Genomic DNA, 14,388 nt, shown 5'->3' on the forward strand with positions numbered 1-14,388 from the left:
CCTCGCCTCCAGTCCTCGCCTCCAGTCCTCCCCTCCAGTCCTCGCCTCCAGTCCTCGCCTCCAGTCCTCGCCTCCAGTCCTCGCCTCCAGTCCTCACCTCCAGTCCTCGCCTCGTCCTCGCCTCCTCTCCAAAGCCGTCCCTGGCATTCTGCATCTGCCTCTATGACTATGTGTACAAAGACGGTATCTAAAGGTATATGTCCTCAAGTTTCTGGTTCGTCGAGGTTCTGGTAATTTTAATGACATGCTGCTGTACGTAATCTCTGATTTGCTCGACTGGATCGTCCAATGCAGCACACACATATCAGCTTCTTTTGTCTTTTTGTCTTCTGCAGCTTGAGCCCAATTATAGCACACATGTGTTTAAGTAACCCCTTACTGATGGACATTAGGTCCTTCAGTGGCACAGATGAGTTGCACTTACTCTTGGGACATGTTATCAGCAGGGAGTCAATCTCTTTTAGCCTGAAGGTCAGTGGTTCTAACTCACCTAGTGGTACCACAGTACAAAGGCTTGGAGAACTTTTCCTGTTTACAGCTATGGAAACCCAACAGAACAGCTCTGCCCTGTGACACATGGGTCACCGTGAGTTAGAATCGGCTCAGGGGCACAGACAACAGCAATGCTGAGGCCTGAAGGCTGTCTCAACCATTTCTCTAAAGTCGGCTCTGCGGTGGGCACCCGTGCCTTGCCTCCTTGGGTGTGAGTGCTTTCCTGGGAAAAGGTGCACCTTTCTACAGGAAAAATGAAACCCAGAGAAAAGAGAAGCTGAGGAACTGAGAGAAAATATTTGCAACAGGTACCCAACAACAACAAACAGCAAAGTCTTCCTAACCTGGTATATGAAGAAATGTTTTTTAAGTTAATAATAAAAACATGAACGATTCAACCAAAGATGGACCACAGCACATGCAGACAATTCAAAGGAGAGGAATGGCGGTCGGGAAGTTCAGGAAAGACTTGCTTCAGGAGCAATCAGGGCAAAGAACGAGAAGACCTCTTCTCTAACAACTAGTACCTTTCCACTCAGTGGACTGGCGCTAAGTTCTCATGTGAAGAGGGAAGGTTTGCTGGAGTGTGAGGAAGCGGGTGTCCCACCCAGATCAGCGAGTCAGCCTCTGGAAGCAGAGTTTCCAAGTCACATTTTCTCTCTGCCGACTCTGAGCCAAGCTATGGCATGTTCACTTGCTTCATATGTGTGTGAAAGTTGAACCACAAATAAAGAAACTGAAATGGAGTCAAGGCCTTTGAATTGTGATGTTGGTAAATATGTTAAATACCCCATGAACGGCCAAAGAAGTAAGCAGATCAGTTTTGTGGAAGAAATGCAGCCCCGGTGCTCCTCAGAGGCTGGGAGGTGAAGCATCTCCCATGCTCTGGACATGTTATCGGAAGGGGGTCAGTCCCTGGAAAAGGACATCTTTCGGGGGAAAATGGAGGGTCAGGGAGGAGTGGAAGACTCTGGACAGCACAGCAGACCGTGAGAACGTGCAGAATGTTGTGTTGTGTGGAGTGTCAACGATTCAAAGCCCACATGACCCCCGCACAGCAACATGCCACGCCTGGGCTATTTCACTCCCGGGGCTGACCTTCAGTTGACCTCAAGCTGATTACGACTCACAGCGACTCGCTGGTGTCTGTGTGCAGCTGTGCTCTGTGGACTTCAGTCACCAGCTTTTCAGAACTGTTCACCAGGCCTCTCTGCCGAGGAATCTCTGGGTGGGCTCAATTCACCCGCCTTCTGTTAGCCACTAAGTTAACACTCTCCATCAGGGGTCCGCCATTTACCTTAAAAAGACAACAAAACGAATCCACTGCCTGTAAGTCCCTTCTGACCCACGCACCCTTCAACCTTTGCGGAAGGAAATGGCTTCATCTGTCTCCTGTGGATTTGTGTGTGGATTCGAACTGCCGGCCTTTTGGTTCATAGCATGGTGTGTGATGCACTCTGCCCCCAGTGCCCTTCTGATTTGCCCTCTCATTGAATGCAGATTCAGAATCTCAACGGTGCTCCATGCTATGTGGGAGGTCAAGCTCATCACAGAACTTGAATTTGACATTCAGACCAAAGTCAGGCCTCAAGGGCTGAAGCAAGCAGTCTGGAGCCCAATCTGACCGGCCTGGGTGACCATGACAGGGCTTCTCCACTGCCCCTGGGCACCAGACATCTGGGCAGGGTTTGGCTAAACTGTGGCCCACTCCCAAGACAGTTGAGTAACTAACTGTTCATTGTTCGAGGATGAACAATGAGACGTAAGGACAGAAAGGCATTTTGTGGGGCGGGGTAGGCGGTTCTGAAGAGACCACACATGGTGATGATTCGGGTCCGTTCTCCAAATACTCTCCTCCGAGCATTGTGGTTTGGTGCTGGCAAGTCCATTTTGGCTCACAACGACACTACAGGCCAGGGCAGAACGGCCCCACAGCCACAAGGCCAAGGTTGTGTACATTTGATGGGAGCAGGGCTCGTGATAGAGGGGCACGGTGAGTGGGAAGGGCTCTGATGGCTTCGAGAGGTAAATGTTGTGTTGCTAACTTCGAACCAGCCACTCCATGGGAGAGAAGTGAAGGAGTCTGCTTCTGTGATTATTACAGCCTTGGGGACTCTACGGGGCCATTCTGCTCTTCCCTGCCGGGTCACCGGGAGTCAGGATGGGAGCGATTTTAGGATCTCAGGGATGAGAATCATCTCAATGGCACACAACAAGATGGAAGGCTTGCATTCGGACGGCATGGGCTTCACCATCAGGTCACTTCCTGAGTGGCCCCTGGGCCATTTGACTAGATTGCTGGAAGGTTGTTGGCCAAACTCACAGATGCACGTGACAGAGCCGAGCAAACCACAGATGGCCCACGAAACTGGAGAAGCTCGTCAGCGGCTTCCTTTACAACAGGAAAACAATTCTGGGGCTGAGCCTCGGGAGCGAGGGAGGGACAGCGACAGCCTTCCACTTGTAAACGTTGCCGTCATGGCCAACAGGACAAGGGTCGGCTAGGCCGTGGGCTCAGTGACGTAGTGGAATGGCACCCCAGAACTTCCCTCACAAATAACCCACCCAAATCTACAGTGACAGCAGCAACTCAAGAGGAAACTTGCGGGCAGTGACTCCACTCTTGAGGGGAGAAGGCGGCAACGGCGGTCCACCTGAAGAAGGTCCATGAACGGTGTGCCTGGAAACCGTCCTGTCCGTACATGGTTTGCTGTGCATACTGTCAACAATAAAAATAAAATTGACAAACACAAATTTTTCCTAGAAACCAACCTAAAGCTTAAGAGGCTGGACCCCCCCCCCCCCAGTTAAGAGGATGCTGGGGTGTTGGCAGCGCCAGACAACCCAAGAAGCGAGGTAAGCACAGGCCGACGGGGCTTCGTTCCCAGCTGCAGCGAGCAATTTCACCGACTTTCACCACTTCACAGACTCCTTCGAGGGCTGCTGTCCGCCTCCCAGCCCCACAGCCCCCCACCCTCTTCCTACAGAACCAAAGCCTCTTTCCAAACGTCCAGGCCCTGAAGGGATGGGGCACTCAGCACGTAAGGTAAGCTTTCTTGGTCTCACTCCTCGGCAGTCAACAGTTTCACCCACTTGTGCTACAGCTAAGACGGGCTGAAGCGGTGTGAACGCACTCGCTAGCCTGCTGGAAAAGGGGAAGCTGTTCGCTTGAGATGATTCAGTTGCCGACGTTGTGTGTTGTCGAGTCAGAACCAACCCATAGCTGACCCTCCAGAACCAACACATGCCTGCCTCCCAGAGGTAGGAAATCCCAGGAGGGCATTGCCCATCCTTCTCCTGCAAGATAATTAAGCTGGAGTAAAACGTGCATCTTCCCTGCTTGTGTGTCACCCATCTCTGAGTGCAGGACGGGAAGACACAGGACAGCAGGAAACATCTTTCCTGGTTTCCCAGACACGTCACACCTGCCTCCTACCTGTGACCCTTCCATGGCTCAGGCCACTCCCACACACAGGCCTCTCCTCCCCATTCTCCCCCAGAAAAGGTTTGCACTGGATCTCATGGTGACCCTATAGAACAGACAAACACAGGCCCACAGGGCTCCAAGGCGGTAAATCCTCACAAGACAGACCACCACAGCGTTCCTTCACAGAGCGGCTGAGGGTGGGAGTTCAAACCAACCAAATGCTTGAGCATTGCCTCACCAGGCTCCTTCTCCCTTCATCAGAGAGCCGGAAACCTGGGCTTTGTGAGTGTCCTTGCTGCCAATACCAGGTTCCTGGATAAACACAGCGATCTGAGTATCCCTGCAAATATTTCCTATTTTTAATAACATGGTATCAATTTGCAAACAGAGTAATGATCTCTGCTACTTTCCAGGAAATTATGTTTAATATACTTTGCCAGAGCGGAGGAAAAACAATTTAACTGAAAGAGCTCCTCTGAACCGTGTTTAACCTCAGATGTACCAAATGGAGTGTCTTGGAGATAAGTTATGGTTTTTAATTTAACGTAAACTATTCTGTGCATAAGCGCAGTGTTTTTGCCACTTTAATAATGACTGGTTTGGGTTTATGAACTATTTCTCCGATCATCTCTTTCCTCCCATGAATGCTCCTATGCATGTTAAAACCAGTCCTTTGCTCCCGTGGAATAAGAAGGAAAGACCAGTGGGCCAGGCCTGCTCCGAAGGTGTGACGTCAGCTTACAGCTGGCGAGGGGGATCTCCAGTTTTGAGCGACACCCCAGCCTCAAAAGGCCTTATTTCACTGTCAGACCAGCTCCCTCTCCGAGTTGGTTAATAGATTCCAGCCGCCTTCCCAGCACTACAGATGGAAGCTTGCTCTCACCAAGATTAATTGCCGAACGAGAAATATTGAAACTTTATTATTCATATAATTCATTTACAGGGATAATCCCAGGAAAGCGGAGTATGCATGGGAGTTAATCATTTGACAGGAGTGACGGGCGGTGAGCTGGAAGCAAGTGGCCTGAGCGCCCAGCCTGGCCACCTGGTCTACCCATGCAGGTGAGCCACAGGCCCTGGGCTGGTGATTTTAAAGAAAGCTGCTCGTGGGTCACCTCTTGGCCTACTGTCCTCGGTTCCTCGGGCTTCCCACTTCTCAGCTTATGCTTTGCTGAGTCCTGTGGGGTTAGCCCACCGCTCTGCTGCATTTTATTCATAGCGCTGCTCTCCTGCATTTATCTGTTTGTTGGTCAGACTGAGCATTTGTTGATGTGGCCACTTGGATCTCTCCCTTTGTCTCCTCGTCTGTGTGTCTCCTGACGACTCCATATGTTATAGCATGGACTTGCTCCACGGGGCTTTGTTGGCAGTAATGGGAAGAAAGTCGCCAGGTCTGTCCTGTGTGGAGCTGCGATAGGTTCGAAGCACCCGCTTTAAGTTCACCGTTGTCACGCACCATCGAGTCGGATCCACACAGAGCTGGCCCTCCGCGGGTTTTCAGAGGCTGAGACACGCAGTACAGTGTCCAGCTTTCTCCCCTGAGCATCTGATTGAATTGAACAGCACACATTTGGGTCGTGAGCACAACTCCTTATCATTAAGCCACGAACTGCACCTCTCTGCCTGTCTGTTTGGGTAGATTTCCAGTTTCCCGTGAGAAGCTGCTCATTGCCAGTCTTCACCCCCAAGTTTCATGCAGAGAGTGCGTGACTCCAGCTCCTGAACCAGAGGAAAGACTTTTCTGGGTGTTAAAATCCCCCGCGTGGAGTCTCTGTCACTGCAGCACTAAGAAGCTGAGATCCAAGAGAGTGAGTGGGGTGCTGCTCCCACAAACACCTCAAATGTGGACCTGCTTCAGGAATTGGGGAACAGGTGGGGCTGGAGGCTTTCTGACAGAGCTTCTAAGGTGGCCAACAAAATGCTGGTAGAAAGTGGACGTCAAATGCGTTTCTGGTGGGACTTCACCATCTGCCTGGGCACACCAAGTCCTACCATTAGCGATTCTGCAGGACTGGGAACTGTTCATGGGCTTCTGAGGCTGGAAATCTCCACAGCAGCCATCTGCCACATCTGTCTTAACCTCCTCTAACCCCGTGACTGGTGGGTCGGAACCACAGATGTTGAGGTCAGCAGCCAGCTGTCTTGCCCATTCATCCCATCACACAAGAAGAAACTGAGGCCCAGAGAGATTAACTGACTTGTCCAAGACTACGAGTCTGTATTCAGTATAATAACCTGTGTAAGTATCCAGGCCCAGGTTTCAGAACGGATGACTCTGGTCCTCCCTTCCTTTCGGGGGACTGCTCCCCAGTGCTGCCTCTCACAGGAGGCCACACACCAGCTCCAGGTGCGCCACGGCCCGGGCCGAGTGCGTCCAGACACTGTGTCAGTCATCTGCACAACAATAGCGGTCAGTGCACACGGTGAAGTGGCAGCTGTCTGCCTGCACCTCCACAGACAGGGACCTGGCCATCTGCGCCCACACATTGTTGTCACCGTCATGTGTCATCGAGCCAACCCAACTCATAGCAACTCCCAAAGATGGGGAAGGGGCAGCGCACAGGATTCTCAAGGCTGCAATTTTATGGATCAATCTACTAGGTCTTCTCCCCATCAGAGAAGCTGGTGGGTTTGAACCATCAACCTTTTGGCTGGCAGCTGAGCATGCACCATCCCATAAAGATTACAGCCTATAAAACCTGAGAGGCAGTTCTGCGGTGCATGTGGGATCACTACTCAACGGCACCCATAAATAAGCACCCCTTTCCCTCCGCCCTGTGGGGTTCCTGGGGGGCCTTCCACTGCCCCCAACTCAGCAAGCCTGTGCCCGTCATTGGTGGCATTTCCCACACTGAGCCAGGCGGCGGAGAAGCCCCGTCTTTGGCAGGGGATCCCACCACGGGTGGCACGGATCCGTCATCCGAGCCATCCCTCTGCCAACAAGTTCATCTGAGCACAACTTTGTGCATCCAACCAATTAATAATAAATTTAATAATGAAAGAATAATTAATTACACCTGCGCATTCTCACTTGGGAGTACAATTAGCCTCTGGCACCTTCTGAACAAGTCGCCAGTGACTAATTGTGCCCTCGAGAAAGCATTTGTAAGTACAATTAATGGTGTGCAAAATTGGACCCACAAATACTCAGGACCATACAAATGATTCCCACAAAAAGGGCTTGCTGAGAACCCAGGGCTGCAGTCTTTTAAGAGCTCTGTGGTGGGTTCCCCAGCACGGTCCAGATGTGCCCAGGGCCTCCATGGGGGGCCGCCTTCCCCCAGCACCCGGGTCCCCCCACGCCCAGAGGCTCCATGCACAGGAATCCCCAGCCAGCTGCAGGACAGAGCTAGGCATTGTCTGGTGCCTGGCAACCTTAACACTTTAATAAAACGTGGAGATGATGGAAGAAGTGGAGCCAGAGGAGGCCCAGCACAGAGATAAGTCTTCCTTCTCAAGGTCTCTCCAGTTACCAGCTCGAGTCCGACCCCTCCCACACTGGACGGATGGGACCTGCTTCTGGGGTCCTGCCTGGGGCTGTCTGGAATGCACTTGTGTGGTCACATCAGCCTCATGGGGGGGCTCTCTATGGATCTGGGGACCCCGGAGAGGCATGTGGGGCATTGGAGCACCAATATCAGCACCTCCACCACTGCTGGCCATTGCTCTCAGCCCAGACCCCTCAGTGACTCCAAGGACCCCAGATTCCAGCCCATTCCTTAGGTGGTCCCCAAAGAGCACAGACACTCAGCTTCCCCTGCTGCTCCCAGGCACCACGGGCACTGTTCTCCACCCAGCCCGAACCCACTGATGCACAGACCCTGTTCCTTCCTCAGGTTTTCCCACCATGTGCTGCTCGCTCTGCACAGTCTGCCCTTGCATATGCACACACACACACACACACACACACGTGCAGATACCCATACAAAACCCCAAACCCATTGCAGTTAATTCAACTGACACCCATAGTAAGCTCACGTGTTACAGAGAGGAATTGCTCCCCATGGTTTTCTTAGCTTCTGTGTCATTAGGGGGGCCGCGCCTTGGAGAGGAACATCACGCCTGAAAAGCTGGAGGGTCGGCGAAAGAGAAGAGTCTACACAGACGAATTATTGACACGGTGACTGTAGCAACGGGCTTCAGTGTGTCAGAGATTGTAGAGCAGCAAAGGATGGGACAGCGTTCAGATCTACTGTTTGTAGAGCCATAGAGGGTGACTAGGAGTTACACTCGACTCAACGGCACCTAACCACCACCACAACACCTTCATGGAAAGAGATTGCCAGGCCATTCTTCCGTGGCACCGCTGAGTGGGTCCAAACCACCAACCTTTCGGTGTCTGAGTGCATTAGTATACACAAAGGCTATGCACAGAGACAGGTACACACACACACACACAAATGCGTGCACTGCTGCACATATGCACTTCCATGTGCACGTGTGCATACATACATAGTAATGCATGTACACACATAGATGGACATGTCTGTGCTTGTACACGGATACAGCCATGTAAACACACACACATATACACTAAAGCATGTACATATACTGTGCAACACTGGGGGAAGTGAATGGAGGCATCTTCGAGGGTGGCAGAGGGGAGCAACCCCAGCAGGGGGGTCTGCAGGCCGGCAGCATTTGCACCAGTTTTAACAGTTGGGGACCAAGGAACTCTTGGCATTCTACTCGTCTTCTTCCTCATCATCCACAAAAATCCTGCCAAGCCCTCCAGACCTCCCACCCTCCCCGACATCCCAGTCCCCCGCATCCTCAGGTGATGGACAGGAATCACTCCCAGGAGTCTGTGTCCTGAGAGCTGTCACTGTGTCCCCTCCTCAGCGCTGGTTCCTTAGGTCAGGAACCTGCTCTGCCCTTTCTGTTCCCAGCCCCAGTAGTGTTTGCTGGTTTCACAGCCTTCTCTGACGGTCTTCCCCACCTGGCCCATGGCCCAGCACAGAGGATCACGGACAGAGCAGGTTAGAGAGAGGGTGACCCACCCTGCTGCTGTCATTGATTTCTAGAAGGCAGGCACTTTAGGGTGCAAATATTTCCATCCCGGGCTTCTTGTTAAAGAGATTTGCATCCCTTTATTTGATTTTCTTCTTGACAACTCTCAGTGTGATGCTGCCTTGTCTCTGCTGCTAGAAAAGGCTGCTGAGGGCTGTCAATCATCAGGCAAAGCCATCTGCCCCACTCCTAGTTTCAGGGGTTGGGGCTGAATGAGTCCAGGTATGGGGTCACATGCAAAACTCAATGAACTTGAGGAAACTACCAGGAACCCTCAGGCTTGAGGGGAGAATCGAGGGCTGTCAGAAGGCGGGGAAGGGCAGGGCAGGGAACTTCTGCCCCAAGGGAAAGCCCAACTTCCTAGAGGAAGTGAGATCTGAAATGTGTCATGTGGGATGCTTAGGAGCTCTGAAACGGGTTCTGTAGGATGCATAGAAGTGCACTGAGGGAAGACACAGGAAAGTGAGAATAAAGAGGAAGAAGAGAAAAGGGGAGGCAGAAAGGGGAAGAATAAGGGAGGAAAAGGGGGACAGCACAGCATTCCAAATACATGGAGACAACACGTGTGGAAGGGGGACACATGTGGGACCCATGCACACGGTCAAGGAAGAACCAGTATCTGCGGCGCTCAGGCTAGGATCAGCATGTGCATTCATGTGTCCTTTCTTCATGCAGCTGTTTGTGGAGCACCGATGTCCTGCTGGCCCTGGGGACCCCCTGGCAGAGCTCTGTGGGCTCTCAGCTCACCTCGGGGCCTCAGCTGACTCACAGCGTCTGCGCCCACCGCAGTGTGACTCCCCATCCCCCAGAGCGACATGCTGGCCACCCAGCTGACATTCCCACCTGAGGACCTCCAGGCCAGAGCTAGGCACGATGACCAAGGTTCTGCAGAATACAAGGCAGGCACGGTCCCTCCTCTGACCCCTCCCATCCTCCAGACCACCTTGTGGGGTGGCGGTGGGGGTGGGGAGGTAAACCGCTGCTTTCACAGGAGAAGAAAGTGAAGCTCAGAAAGGAAGTGGCTGCTGTGGTCAGTGCTGGGCCAGAGCTGAGTGTCCTCCACCTACCAGTCAGGCACAGCACACAGAAGTGCGTGTGTGTGTGTGTGTGTGTGTGTGTGTCTTCCAGATGAGTGGCTCTGGGGGGAGAGGGATGCATGTGTACATGTGTGTATGTGTGTGTCTCAGGCTGTGTGTGTGTGTGTCTATTCCAAGTGAGTGGCTCTGAGGCAGAAGGGTGAATGTGCACGTGTGTATGTGTGTGTGTCTCAGACTGTGTGTGTGTGTGTCTGTTCGTCTGTCTGTCCCAGGCAAGTGGCACTGGGAGGAGAGGGGCATATGCACGTGTGGATGTGTGTCTGCCTCAGGCTCTGTGTGTGTGTGTGTGTGTGTGTGTCTGTGTGTCTGTGTGTCTGTCTATCTGTCTCAGGCTGAGGAATCAAGATGAGGAAGTTTACTCAAAGAGCAGCCTTTTATTCCATCCATGCACACGTCTCAGAAAACATATGAGCTAGTGCAACTAGAGTGTTCCTTGGATTTTAAGCCATGTAGTGTTCCCTTTTCTGTTTAGACAATTGTCAAGGTCATTAGTACTGTGTAACTCTTATATAAATACATACAGGTTAAAAAAAAAAAAAAGAAAACATATGAGCTAGAAAATTCATAAGCCAAGTCCAGGGATGGTAAAAAGGACTATACTGAGTTTTTTAGCTCCCCAAATCTTTCCTACTGCACCCCGAGCTGGCTTCTAGGGGAGCTCAGTGCACAGAGATTTCTGGATAAAAGCTGACTTGGAGAGGAAGGGACACCTGGTCCCAGGTATGAGCATTGCAGGTTAAAGGCGATGTGGTTCTCGGCTGTGAGAAGGCAGGACACCGGCCACAGCACCCACGAACAGACACAGGACACCATCCGTCACACTGGCTGCCTTTGCTCTCTTTCTGCCCACTGCCCCAGGAGATCTCAGGCCCTGGCGCAGGGTGTAGAACCCACATCCTCCTGTGGTCCTCAGCAGCGCCACTTCCAGTCTACCCTGGACTACACAGGAGGCTGCCATCCCCTGAGAGATTGACCTTTGGGACAAATTCATAGTTAGAATGTTAGAGTGGCACATTATTAATTGTAAGAATTATGATTCTAAGATTGAATTGTTTGCTAATATCTGTTTGCAATGTTTCCCCAAGACATAAATATGTTTGTGGGTTTTTTTTTAATTTTATTTTATTATTTTTGTGTAAGTGTACCATCAAATCAGATCTGACTGGTACAGGAGGACCCTCCTTCCCCGGCAGAGCATCTGGTGGATTCGAACCGTGCGCCTCTGGGATTGTAGTTACAGCTCCTTGCCACTAGGCCACCAGAGCTCCCCTAAATAGGTTTTATAAATAAGAGCATTACATTTATTAAAAGCCATGATCCTGTAGGCTCCCTTCTCCAACACCCTCTAGCAGCATGCTTTCCAGAAGTCAGTCAGTTCCGTGGTGGTGGTGCTGTTCTTGCTGGGTGCCGCGGAATCACGTGTGACTCACGGCAATCCTATGAACAACAGATCGACTCCCCGTCCTGCCCCGAGCCGTCCTCATCATCTCTGACACACTTGAGCCCACAGCTGCAGTCACTGTGTCAATCCATCTGGTTGAGGGACTTCTTTTCTTCCACTGATCCTCTACCCTTCCAAGCATGATCAGCCTTTCAAACAACCTCTCCTAATAACATCCCCAAAGCCTGTAAGACAAAGCTTTGCCATCTTTGCCTCCAAAGAACACTCTGGCCACACTTTCTCCAAGGCCTATCTATTTGTTCTTTTGAAAGTTCATGGAATATTCAGCACTCCACTCCAATACCACCACTCAAAGGCATCAATTCTTCTGTCATCTTTATTCACTGTCCAGCCCTCCAATGCATAGCAAATGATTGAAAAGACCATGGCCTGAATCAGGTGCACCTTAGTCTTCAAATGACATCATTGCTCTCTAGTATTTTGGAGAGATCCCTGTGAGCAGACTTGTCCAATGAAATACATCTCCTGATCTCCTGACTGGTACCAAGGATGTTGACTGGCGATCTAAGCAAGATCAAATAATTGACAATTCAAGCCTTCCTCCATCTATCATGACGCTGCCTATTGGCTCAGTGGTGAGGACTTTGGCTTTCTTGAAGCTGAGATGTAATCCGCACCAAAGGCTATAGTCCTTGTTCTTCTGCAGCAAGTATTTCAAGTTCTCCTCAGTTTCACCAAGCAAGGTTGTGACATCTATGTAACGCAGGTTGTTGATGAGTCTTCTCAGAGTCTGATGTAAACTATCTCTTCACAGAGTCAGAGTCCAGTTCCACGAATTATTTGCTCAGTGTACAGTTTTAATAAGTATGGAGAAACAATTCATTCCTAATGTACATCCTTCCTGATATTAAATCATGCAGTAAATCCTCACTAGCAGCTTGTGGCCTTGGGGCAGGGAGCCAACTTTTTTAATTCTCTGGCTGCCCTTCTACTCAGGAGCTGACACCCCAGTCCCCAACCCTCCAGGTCCCGACCTGCCCTGTAGTAGAGAAACAAAAGACCTTTATAAAGAAAACTAGAATACTCTGTTGTGAGAAATTACAAGACCTAACTAAATGGAATAATGTTCCTTGTTCATGGATAGGAAGACTCAATATGGTAAAAATGACAATCATTCCAAAAGCAATCTACATCTTTAATGTAATCCCAATACAGATACCAAATTCATTTTTCAAAGAGTTAGAAAAGGCAATAGGCAAGTTTATTTGGAGAGTAAAGAGATGCTGAATAAGCAAAACACATCTGAAAAACAAAAATGAGGTGGAAGGCATAGCACACCCGTTTTCAAAATGTATTTTGTTACTGTTGTATACTGTTGAGTCAGAACCAACCCATAGCTGACCTTCCAGCAGGTTTTCAGAGGCAGTTATCACACAAGAAATCACCCACCCTCCTCCTGCAGAGCAGCTGGTGGCCTCAAACCACATGCCTTTGAGACTCCAGTGCAGCTTCTTGCCACTAGGCCACCAGAGCTCCCTCAAAACTTAAAACACAGCCATAATAAACAAAACAGCATGGTACTGGTACAGAGACAGGTACATAGGCTGATGGAACAGAATCAAGAACCTAGGGTGCGCCTGATACAGGCCATGGTTTTTGCAATCACTTGTTATGCATCAGAGAGCTGGACAATGACTAGGGAGGACAGAAGGAGAATTGACGCCTTTGAGCTGTGGTGCTGGAGAAGAGTACTGAATGTACCATGGACTGCTAAGAAAACAAATAGATTCATCCTAGAGAGGGTTAAACCAAGCTGCTCCTTGGAGGCAAGGATTCTGGGGCTTCGCCTGACATACTTTGGACATGTGAGGAGAGACAGGTCTTTGGAGAGGGACATCATGCTGGGTAGAGTGGAAGGATAGCACAGGAGGGGAAGACCCTCTATGAGGTGGATTGATTCAGTGACAGGGGTAATCAGGATGGGTGTGTCAGAGGCAGTGCGGTTGGCACAGGATAGAGCAGGGTTTAGGGCTGTTGTACATAGGGTCGCTATGAGTCGCAAACGACTCGACAGCACATAACAACAACAACCTACAGCCAACTGGTATTCAACAAGGAAACAAAACTTATCAAATGGGAAACAAAAACCTCTTCAACAAAGGGTGCTGACAAAGCTGGACTGCTCCCAGCAGAAGGCTGAGGCAGGATCCTTATCTCACACCATAAACAAACATCAGTTCAGAGTGGGTCAGAGACCTAGGGGTAAAGCCCCAAACTAGAAAGGTCATAAGAGACAAAATGGGACCAAATTTAGAAGGCCTGGTCTATGCCTAAATAAGCTGGCAAATAAAATCAGAAATCCATAACCAGGAAAGGATAAAATCGATGAATGGAACCATCTGAATATTAAGCCCCTGTGTGCATCAAAAACTTTTTCCACAATAAAATTAATCCATTTCAAGTATATATCTGATATATACTTAAAAAACAAAACAAACAAACCCCAACTTTTTCCCATGAGGTGAAAAGAAAACCTGCAGACTGGAAAAAAAATTGGCAATGATATATCAGACAAAGATTTCATAATGAAAGTTTACAGAATCCTACAGGGCCTCTACAAGAAAAAGACTGATAAACCAATTATAAAATAGGCAAAAGTCATGAATATTTTTCACAGAAGACATTCAGATGGCCAACAGACACATGAAGAAATGCTCAAAATCACTGGCAATAAGAAAGATGCAACTAAAACCCCAGTGAGAAGATGTAGAGAGATTGGAACTCTCATGTAGAGAACTCTCATGTAGAGAAGATGTAGAGAGATTGGAACTCTCATGCACTGCTTGTGGGATTGTAAAATGGTACAACCACTCTGAAAAGCAGTTTGGTGTTTCTTCAAAAAGCTGAACATAGGAATTCCATATAACCTAGCTATTCCATCCCAAGAAAAACAGAACTGA

At 49.9% G+C, this 14,388-nt stretch overlaps 1 pseudogene; it reads left to right on the forward strand.

Moving 5' to 3' along the window:
- Nucleotides 1–9,776, forward strand: part of LOC102847504 — an 87,698-nt pseudogene extending 77,922 nt beyond the window's left edge.
- Nucleotides 9,777–14,388: the final 4,612 nt, after the last annotated feature.

This window comes from Elephantulus edwardii, unplaced genomic scaffold (genome assembly GCF_000299155.1).
Source record: "Elephantulus edwardii isolate Elephantulus edwardi_28Jun2011 unplaced genomic scaffold, EleEdw1.0 scaffold00006, whole genome shotgun sequence".
Classification (NCBI taxonomy): domain Eukaryota; kingdom Metazoa; phylum Chordata; class Mammalia; order Macroscelidea; family Macroscelididae; genus Elephantulus; species Elephantulus edwardii.